General features: G+C 31.5%; 1 pseudogene; it reads left to right on the forward strand.

The window, feature by feature from the left end:
- The first annotated feature begins 6,696 nt into the window (after nucleotides 1-6,696).
- LOC132623091 (cytosolic sulfotransferase 15-like) lies at nucleotides 6,697-8,300 on the forward strand (annotated as a pseudogene).
- The last annotated feature ends 3,563 nt before the right edge of the window (nucleotides 8,301-11,863 follow it).

An 11,863-nucleotide genomic window follows, 5' to 3' on the forward strand; every position in this document is an offset into this window, starting at 1 on the left:
GCAGCATTGTCATTGTTTGCCTCTATGTGGATGATCTGATTTTTACAGGAAATGATCTGAAGATGATGCAGAAATTCAAGCAAGATATGATGCAAACCTATGAAATGAGTGATCTTGGGTTGCTACATTATTTCTTGGGCATTAAAGTTTCTCAAGTGAAAGAAGGAATTTTTATTTCTCAAAAGAAGTATACTAAAAGTATTCTTCAAAAATTTAAAATGATGGATTGCAGGTCTGTGGCCATACCATTAGCAGTAAATGAGAAATTCAAAAAAGATGATGGAGCAAAGAAAGCTAATATCTCACTTTACAGGAGCTTGATTGGAAGCCTACTATATCTTACTTCAACAAGACCTGACATTATGTTTGCTGCCAGTTTATTATCCAGATTCATGCAAGAACCAAGCCAAGTGCATTTTGGAGCTGCAAAGCGTGTTCTACGCTACTTGCAAGGAACAATGGATTATGGGATAATGTACAAATTTGATGGAGATTTGGACTTAATTGGCTATTCTGATAGTGACTGGGCTGGAAGTATAGATGACATGAAGAGTACTTCTGGTTATGCTTTCTTATTTGGTTCAAGCATTTGTTCTTGGTTGTCAAAAAAGCAAAGTGTTGTTGCTCAATCCACTGCCGAAGCAGAATATGTCTCAGCAGCTAAGGCTACTTCTCAAGATATTTGGCTTAGGAGAATTCTTGAAGATATTGGTGAAAAACAAAAAGAAGGGACTGTTTTGTATTGCGATAACAAATCAGCGATTGCCATTGCCAAGAATCCGATCAACCATGAAAGATCGAAGCATATTTCCATCAAGTACCATTTTATCTGAGAAGCACAAGAGAAAGGCGAAATTCAGTTGCATTATTGCCAGACGGGAGAACAACTTGCTGACATCTTCACCAAAGCACTTCCTAGAGAAAAGTTTTTCTATCTTCGAGAACGCATTGGAGTTGTCAAGCAAATGCATTAAGGGGGAATGTTGGAATTAATGCATTCACAAGGATACTATCCTTGACTTTTATGTTTTCTAGGAGTTCTTTATTGTTTCAAGAATATCATTTAGTCTTTCAATATTATCTCTTAGTTTTTCAAGAAATCTTTTAAAAGTTTGTGATACATGTATCTAGTTATTTGTGCAAGACTTTTGAATTGTTTTTTTGAGTAGTATAAATAGAGATGTAATTGATGATTGTAATCTTCTCAAGTGGCCTTAAGTAGCCTAATACAACTTGAGCATTCTCTAAGAAAAATATTCTCTTCCTATTCTTTCCTACATATCCACGCCAACTGTCAGGTGGGTCACGTGTTGATATTTTGATGAATTTGTATCGGGGCAACCGAGGCCAAAAAGGGCAATCAATAATATAGTCGTTGTTGTTAGGGCTGGGCGTTCGGTCGGTTCGGTTCGGTTTCATAAATTCGGTTCGGTTTTTCGATTTTCGATTTGTAAAAAATGGGAATCGAAACCGAACTGAAATAACTTCGGTTCAATTCGGTTTTTGAAATTTTGGTTCGGGTTATTCGGTCGGTTTCTTCAGTCTAGATATGGATGACATAGTTAAGCAACAAGCCGATACTTTATCATTCCAGAAAATCCTAATAGAGCTCGGTGTGAGACAGTAGAAAAGTGTATTGTTGACTGCGTAATAATCACTTCATCAGCCAAAATACAAATTAATGCAGTAGTAGAATTTTCCCCCATATTTCACTTAAGTCCTCTATTACTAGTATTTCTTGTTTATCAGCCAACATCTTCTCTACAAACCAAGAGATATGACACAGGGAATGGAGATTATAAGTAGTTCCTACTTGTCAAGCTTTGTTGTATCACATCTTTCTACCACTAACCAAGAAGAATTTTTTATTCACAATTTGCAATGTTAATATTACTAAGATAACACCCATTGTCACAAGAAAAGATGCTAATGGGTGTTCTTAAATATAAATTGTTGAGGAATTTTATTAAAATCTACAAGGAATTGTAGAAATTAGGTACAATATATATATATATATATATATAATATGTTTCAAGAAAAAAGTGGCATGTTAAAATTCGGTTTTTCAGTTTAACCGAATTAAATTTTGCATAAACCGAAAACCGAACCGAATTGTTGAAATCTTATAAATTTAAACTGAAAACCGGACCGAATAACCGAGAAACCGAAACCGAAATTAAGTTTGGTTCGATTCGATCGGTTTTTTCGGTTTGAACCATATTATGCCTAGCCCTAGTTGTTGTTCGATATTTTCTTGAAAGCGACACATTTTATCCCGTGTCATAAAAGTGATTTGTGACCCATGTTGCTAATTTGTTCTTTTAAAGTTGTTAGATTGCATAGATTACTGAGTAGTAGGGATATAAAATAATTTAACCATTTTTGGAGCGTATAGTGGGGAAAATTAATTTACTAAGGCATGTGACAGAGTTAACGATGGAGGTTTGGAGACAAGATGTTGAGCAGGACTAAACAGAATATATGGTGTACAAGTTCGGTGACGCATCACATGAGGCGGATGTGGAAGTGAAGATTGATACACAAGTCATCCCCAAAAGAGAGAACTTCAAGTATCTTGAGTCAATAAGCCAAGAAAATGGGGAGATTGACTATGATATCACATCGTATTGGGTCGGGTGGATGAAATGGAGCTCGCATCTAGTGTCCCATGTGATAAGAATGTGCCACCAAAACTTAAAGGTAACTTTTATAAAGAAGTTGTTAGACCACTATGTTGTATCGGATAGAGTGTTAGACATTCAAGCACTCACACGTCCAGAAGATGAAATAGCGAAAATGAGGATGCTTAGATCGATGTGTGACATACTAGGAGGGACAAGACTAGAAACGAGGATGTATGGGGCAAAGAAGGAGTCACCTTTGTGGTGGACAAGATGCCGAAAGCAAGACTAGGATGGTTCAGTCATGTCAAGAGGAGAAGCACAGATGCCCCAGTGAGGAGGTGCACAGATGCCCTAGTGAGGAGGTACAAGAGGTTGGCAGTGATATGCCTAAGAAGATGTAGAGGTAGACCGAGGAAGACTTGGAGAGAGGTGATTAGAGATGACATTACACACCTTCAACTCACTGGGGGCATAACCCTAAATAGGAGAGAGCATGGAGGTCGAGGATTAGGGTAGAAGGTTAGTAAGTAGTCGAGCGATTTTGAGAGCATGGTTTTAGTTTAGAGCACCATATTTGTTCCCTCTTAATTCTTCTTCTTCTTCTTCTTCTTCTTCTTCTTCTTCAATTTTAGTACTACTGTTGTTTATTTTATTTTGGTTATCCTTAATATTTTTGTTATTAATATTTTTTTCTTTGAAATTTTCATATTAACTTCTTTACTTTTTTATTTTTTTTATTTGAAAAGCGCTTTTCTTAAGTCGATGTCTATCGCAAATTTCTTCAATTTTAGTACTACTGTTGTTTATTTTATTTTGGTTATCCTTAATATTTTTGCTATTAATATTTTTTTTCTTCGAAATTTTCATCTTAACTTCTTTACTTTTGTATTTTTTTATTTGAAAAGCGCTTTTCTTAAGTCGATGTTTATCGCAAATAACCTCTCTACCTCCGTAAAGGTAGGAGTAAGGTTTGCTATCCACCCAGACTCCACTTATGGAAGCACATTGAGTATGTTGTTGTTGTTATGACAAAAATTAAGTATTCGATAATTATTCTCCTTTCTTGGCACACTTAAACGGATAATCAAACCGAATTGATTGATAGAGTATTAGTAGCAAAGCTATCTTAAATGAGAAAAGCTTTTTTTTTTTTTTTTTTTAAATCATACTTATATGGCACTCCTTTCTTGTTGAGATTGTAAAATCTTTTATACTATCATTTTACTAACAATACAATACTATCTTATATAACATTCACGAGTTTGACAAGTTCAAGTATGATGGCTATATCCAAAGTTTGATATGACGTCTTCCACAGAAAATTACACATTCAATTATTATTTCAACTAAATGGCGTATGCCCGTGCGTATGGCAGCACGGGCCCAACACTTTGAATAATAGTGTATCTATATGTATGTAGTTGTGTTTGAATAGTGATAAATATATAGTTGTGTTTGGTTAGTGATAATATATATATTTTATATTGCTAATAAACATACATAAGTTTGCAAATACAAAGTTTGCAAAAATTTATTAATACTTTTTAAAAGAGAAGACTTGTTTAAAAGGAAACTATTTTCCTCTCTTTAAGACAAAACAATAGCAATATTTAAGCATCAGTTGATACTTTGAATTTTAATAGATTAATTTAAAGGTATAAAATATTCTATTGTTAATGTATGTAGATTGGACCTAAACAATACTTATTATTTTTTTATCAAATTTTGATTTGGATAATTCTAATTCTAATTATTAAATTAATTTTACATGTTTGAAACGAAACATTTCAAGTAGAAATTTGATTTTCTATTTAAACGAAGAATACTATTTTTTAATTTTTGGTGAATATTCTTGGTTTAGCTCATTTTATTGTCATGTTGTCTTTTGCACGGTTTTTTTAAGGAAACGTCAATTAGGATTAGAATTTGACTAATTTACCTTATTTATTATTTGATCTCCATTTAATATTATTTTTTCTTTTACGACATTAATCTCTTTTCACATTTATTAGAGTAAGAATAAAAATGAAAAATTAATTAAATTCTATCTTATTTTAAAATATAAATATTTTAAGTATATTTATTTTAGTAAACATAACAAATAAATGACATGGCAAAATAACAAATACAACAGTTGAATATCTAGATTAGATCTCAGGCTAATATAAGAAAAGAAAGAAAATTGTATGGTTTGGCTACTTAACTTTTTGAAGAAAAGCAATAATATGGGGTCCAAATTTTTTACTGTATAATAATTTCATTTGCTCCCACTAATGGGTTGATACGCATGTGACAATGAATCCACCATTATTGACTTAATGGGGATACTTTGGGAATTACATGAATAATGTTTGATTTTTTAATATGGGTACACTTTTTATTTTTTATTTTTTATATGAGTTTGGAGATGGTGGGGTCCACTTTTTTATTTTTTATATTGCTTGATTTTTTTAGTATGGGGTCCATCCTTTTTTTTTTTTTACATGAGTTGGAGGTGAACGACGAAACCACCCCCAACTCATGTTTCTAATATAGTAAAAATATAAGGGGCAAAGGTGTAAATATATCCTCAACTTTGCGATTTAGTGTAAATATATTCCCGTTATAAAAGTGGTGTAAATATACCCCTACCATTACAAAATGGTGCAACTATACCCTTTTTTCTAAAATCATTTAGTTTATTTTTTAATTAAAAAAATACCATGTGACTTTAAAAAAAGTGTACGCTTTTTTTTAGTAGACATATTTTTCTAAAGCCACATGATAATTTTCTTTTCTGGTGGGTCGGGTCTGATTCGTATAAAAAAATAGGTAGTCTTACTTTTTTTTAAAGCCATGAAAATAATTTTTTTTAAACGAACTAGACCAGACCCATCAGAAATTTTTTTACCATGTGGAGTTAGAAAAATATGTCTACTCAAAAAAAAAAAATGAGTAGACTTTTTTTTTAAAGCCACTTGACATTTTTTTAAATTAAAACTTAATCTAAATGATTTTTTTTTAAAATTATTAGCAAAAAGAGTATATTTGCACTATTTGTGTAAGAGCAGGGGTATATTTCCACCATTTTATAACGGCAGTGATATATTTATACCACTTTTATAACAGGAGTATATCTGCTCTAAAGCGCAAAGTTGAGTGGTATATTTACACCTTTGCCCTTTCAATAATTCCTCCTACTTGCTATTTATGGACAACAATTTTAAAATATATATCCCGCCAATGGGTGTCACATAAAAGTTGGATGGAAGGAATCTTGGACTTGTCTAGAAAGCAAAAAGTTTTAGAAGAAAAATCAAAATCTTACAATCGATCATCATTTTACACGTTTGATACCTAAAGTACGATTTGAGATCCTAAAACTTCTTATATCCCTTTAATGAACTTTAAAAGGAATTACATTATCTCGTACACTTTCTTTTAATGAATGAAATTATATAGTTAACGACATCATAATATCAAATCAATTTCCTCCTAGTTTGGTTATACATCAAAATACCCTCCCGATTTATGTTATTAGCTTTCTTTTTTAGTCTATCTTAAAGATTAGCTATATTTTTACATTTAAAAATAATTTAACTTTAAACTTTTTATTTTACTGTTAATGAGATGATTTATAGCAACACAAATATATATATATCTTGTTTTAGATCACATGTTTTAAAAGCTCTTTCTTTCTTAAAAGTTATGCTCAGACAAAGTACATCATATAAATAGGGACGAAATTGATAGCTGCTACCTTTATTTTTCTGTATCGGTAGCCAAACAGTAACACCCCCAAAATCACGAACCACTATTTTTTGTCCTTGCATCTAAACCCTTTCCCTTTTGTATCTCCTAAGCTCTCAATATGGTGGTACACTTGTGATTATATGTTCTAAACCAAAATGTTTACCAAATATTGCATATGATAATTAGTTAAAGGCAAAAATAATGATAAAGATAAAAATAAAGAAAAAACCGTGGAGCATAATCCTGCAAGGCCAATTTTAACTTTTGAAAGTGTAGACAAAAAAGAAAATATTGTAAATACTAAATTCCAAGGAAGTTGTTTATACGTTATCATGGCCGGTCAATCATTGGTTTTTGTCTGGAAACATTTAGAGGGTCATTGTCTTTTTATTGAATCCTATTGGTAGATGTTTTCAATTTTGGGAGAAAATTTGGGGAGGAATTAAATTGATTTTATACTTCTCACTTTAGCCAAGCCCTGATTGTTATTGAAGCATAGTAATATATTACTGTCGTACTCTATTTTTTTTTTTTTTTCAATTGTTGTATTCTTATCACTTTGCTATTAAACTTACACTTGTATCCCTCCCTCTATTGTAAAATTTGGAAGTTCTTTCTCCAGTCAAAATTGCTATATTACTAGTAGTCCCTCCCTCAATAGTAAGTGAAGTAGTTTAACTTTTGCTTTAATGGAAAAGTTAGAAAATATAGTAACCAGCTTTATTCCAACTACTTCTGTTGATGAACCACAGGATGAAGGATCTCAAAAATTACTTCAGAAATTAATACAAACAAAGAATTGGGATGGTCGACTGCTACACATGTACAAAGGCTTTTGGTGTCCAACAAGATTGGTTCTACCTTTGGTTTCAATTGAAAAACAATTCCAATTCCAATCCAATTATGAGCATATTAATGACTTCATAATCTTAGCAACCTAGCCAAAATCAGGTACTACTTGGTTAAAAGCTCTCATTTTTAGCATCATTAACCATCATGACCATCAATTTTCAATCAACAAAAGCCAATTGCTTACTTCCAATCCTCATGAATTAATCCGTTTTGACTTTGATATCATGTACAAAGTCCATGAAAAAGACAATTTCAAGGGATATTCCACTTTTCCAAAAATATTTGCTACTCACACACCTTATGATGCTCTTCCTTGTTCAATTCAACAATCCAACAGTAAGACCATATATTTGTGTAGAAACCCTCTAGACCAATTCATTTCTACGCGATTTTTCATTCTTGAAAATAAATTTGAGGGTGAAAATGAGCCTCTACCAATTGAAGAAGCTTTAGAATTATTCAGCAGGGGAATTCACCCTTTTGGACCCTTTTGGGAACACATGTTAGGCTATTGGTATGCAAGTTTAAAGGACCCTAAGAAAGTGTTATTTTTGAAATATGAAGATCTCAAAGAGGATACATTATTGAATGTTAAGAGAATTGCTGAGTTTTTGGGATGTCCTTTTTCAAAAGAGGAAGAAGAAAAGGGAATGATTGAAGAAATTATAAATATTTGTAGCTTTGAATATCTCAAGAACTTGGAAGTTAACAAGGACCCAAGTGGAGAATTCATGAATGTGAAATATAGTTCCTTTTTCAGGAAAGGACAAGTGGGAGATTGGGCTAATCATCTTACTATTTCTTTGGCTAAAAGTTTTCATAAGTTCTTGAAATAGAAGTTGGGTGATTCTGGCTTGACATTTGAGATTGATACTACAAATCAAGATGTCCCATGATGATCAAGTGACACTATGAATAATTTAGCTATATGTGTCATTCTTATGTCGTTACATTTTTTTTTACTTTGTAGAGTTAGTGGAAACAAAAGTAACGTTCTTAAATTCTATTCAAGAAATATTACTACTTATGTTCTGCTTACAGAGATGTACACGTAGTTGGTGATCATTGTTCTCAGTCCAATGTTTAACCATTAATGAGACTAGCTAGGAGACACAAGCAAGTTAGCACACTAGCTGTACAAATAAAAATGATGAATCAAGTGTTCGATCTCACTAGAATTAGGTAACACAAGCAATAAAAGCTTGTTGTATTTGTTTTTTCGGTTGCCTCTAGTGAAGCGATGAATTAGTCTACAATATCTATAAATAGATGAAGGTGTTGCATAACTAATTAAATTAGAAAAGGAGCTATAGTTAAAGTTAATGTCAATGATAAATGATGCTGGGAATTCGACTTCACCAAGTGCCCAATTCTCAGGTTTAACTTCACTTTGTTCTTTCCACTAAGGATAAATGGTAAGAATATCAACATAATAAACTCAAGATCAAACATGATATTAGGATACTCAAATAACGTAACATAATTGTGTGCTTATTTGAAACATGTCATGGATTAATGGAGGGCTACGTCTTCTTCTCTATTCTATAATATGACAGCTACATTTGATGTGCAATCAGTGGCGGAGCCACACTATGCCGAGGGTGTTCATCCGAACCCCCTCGGCGGAAAAAAACACTATTTTTACAAGGTTAAAATTATTTTTTATGTATTTATAGTAGACGTTGAACCCCCTTAGGCTTCTTCGTATGTATACTTTTTTTATATTTTGAACCCCCTCAACGAAAATCCTGACTCCGCCACTGACAATAGACCATATTATGGTTATATAAGGGGCATAGAGGGGATAACTCCCGTTAATGAAATCATGATATGGGCCTTTTCCATTACATGTCTCATCAAGCGGATCGTACACTCACTACCACATTAATTAAAAAATCCACCAATTAATACATAAAATGCACGAATAGATAATTAATTATCACACTTATAATTGAGTATGAACTAACATTAAACTCAAAACATTTAAAATATAAAATAAAATATTTATAATATAAGCCCATATTTTTCTTACGCCATTTTTGCTTCAAAACTTGTTCTTTTGCTCTTCTACTGGCAAAAAAAGAAATAAAAAGAAAAACTATTCCAATTTCAACGATTAGAAGAGTTCCTTCTTTTATTTTACTTTGCTTCTAATAATAATGATTGTGTCCCAAGTTAAAAATCTTGTAAAAAGACACCTTAGGTTGCGTGGTCAAAAGGCAATATCAAAATAACTTTAATTCTTTCATTTCGTTAATCATTGGTTATTAAAGGAAAAACGACTTCTATATCTTTTATAATTGAGACCATGTTTATGAACTAACATTAAACTCAAAACATTTAAAATATAAAATAAAATATTTATAATATAAGCTCTTATTTTTCTTACGGCATTTTTGCTTCAAACTTGTTCTTTTGTTCTTCTAGTCGCAAAAAGGAAATAAAAAGGAAAGCTATTCCAATTTCAACGATTAGATGAATTCCTTCTTTGATTTTACTTTTCTTCTAATTTTGATTGTATCCCAAGTTAAAAATCTTGTAAAAAGACACATTAGGTTGCGTGGTCAAAAGGCAATATTGCAATAAGTTTATTCTTTCATTTCGTTACTCATTAGTTATTAAAGGAAAGACGACTTTTATATCTTTTAATAAAAAAGTCGTCACTTTCATAATTAAATTTTGTAAACAAACGACAGAGAAACAAAGATAAAAAAATCAAATAAAATAATATGGTCGTTGGATCAGTTGGACGACCATATCAAAATATGACGGAGCCTTTTTATAGTATTAAAAACCTAAAATACTTCGACTAATAAAACCAAAAGATAGCATATTAGCATAATAACATATTGAAACAATCCAATTTGTGGAAACATTGCTTTTCATCTTTCTTGGGTCATTGTTGCAATATCATGATGAAAGTTGCACCAAGTCATAGTTTAACCATAAACAAATAATAAATCTTTTGAAAACTTTATGGGGTGTATTTTTTTTTAATAATAATAATAATAATAATAAATAGTTTGGAGGAGTAGAGAGTGATCATGATTTGATAATTGAAAGATACATAAAGAAGAAGTGAAAGTGACAAAAGATGAGCAGATAATGAAAAGATAGTGACAGCTGCTTGACAGGGAGTGAGAGAGAGAGAGAATTTAACTTCTAGAAATTGAAAATATTTTGTCAAAAAGGTTGGTCTACCTGCAACAATTGGGGATAGGCTTTGTAAAGGGGTATAATGGACGTAGCATATGATGGACTATGTGTGTGCTAGAGAGAAAAGAGAGGGATGAAAAAAGATAAAGTGCTTTTAACATTTCCACCGATTGATAATTACCCTCTGCTTTAATATATGTGAATCTATTTTTTTTATTAATTTTTATTTAAAAAAATAATATATTTTTATATTTGAAAACAATGTATCTTTATGAAATAATTTATAATCATACAAAATATATGTGACTCGTTTTACACTACAAATTTAAAAATCTTCTATACTTTCTTAAACTTCGTGCTCTGTCAAATGAGTTCACATAAATTGTAATAGAGGGAGTATTTTTTATTAGTTGTTCCCTATTCATTTTGGAGCATGTAGTTTATGGTGTCGAAATTATATCAACGTATATTTGATGCGGAAAATAAATTTATGTATAAATATATACTAAAATTATAAGAGATAATTAGTAGATATTAACCCATTAAGAAATGTAACAGGTTTAATGTTAGAGCTTTAATTTTGGATACCCCTCCGTTTAGGATTAGGTTATTTCAAATTCACATCCAAAAATCTCATTATAAGCTTCTATCAAAGATGATGAAGGGCACTTACCCCCGCCACACTTTAATAGTAACAAACTGACATTAGATCATGTACTAAATTACTTTCCTGTATTTTTTTTTTTTTAACTTTCTTGGAGCATTAGCATTAGAGGAACTTAAGTCATTTATTCTTTTCAATCCAAAAAATACAATTTCCAAGGCTTGATTCAAATGAGCAATTTATATCTGATTCCACTCAAAAATCTCGTAAGACCAAAAGTAAATTCTCATTCTTGAAATGAAGGAGCAACAGGGTAATAGATTAATTTAAGTGTTATAATGCTGTTATAATATGTTATCTTTTAGAACAAAAAAGAAGGTAACGCGAAATAAACTATTTAATTCGGGGTGTTAGTGAGCCACACTTTTGGATCCTCAAACAAAATGTGATGATCTTTTGCCTTTTTCATGAAAAGACCAAAAATATTGCAATGTTTTTTGAATGATGAATATCTTGTCACTAGACAGAAGCAAAAAAGAATCAGCCTACAATATACTTAAGAAAAATATTTTTTTTCTTCATGATGGAATGGAAGGAAGAGTACAAAACTAGACCCCCACACCATTCCTCCCTTACTGATAAGTGGGAAATGAATTATTAGATGAGTGAGTGTGCAACTTTTAGGGAGCAAATAAGGATGGGACCCTAATTTCACCCCACAAAAAAAATTAATACAATGGCATCCAAGAAATCATATTCTCCTCATTATTTCTTTTTAACTTGTTTTCTCCCTGCCATACAAATTTTAAACGAGTCTTGTGTGAATCATTCTTTCATATAGGAAGAACCTTCATACAATAAAATAAGAAAGTACTCACACGAGATCTTGGGACAG

This window comes from Lycium barbarum, chromosome 12 (genome assembly GCF_019175385.1).
Source record: "Lycium barbarum isolate Lr01 chromosome 12, ASM1917538v2, whole genome shotgun sequence".
NCBI classification, from domain to species: Eukaryota; Viridiplantae; Streptophyta; class Magnoliopsida; order Solanales; family Solanaceae; genus Lycium; species Lycium barbarum.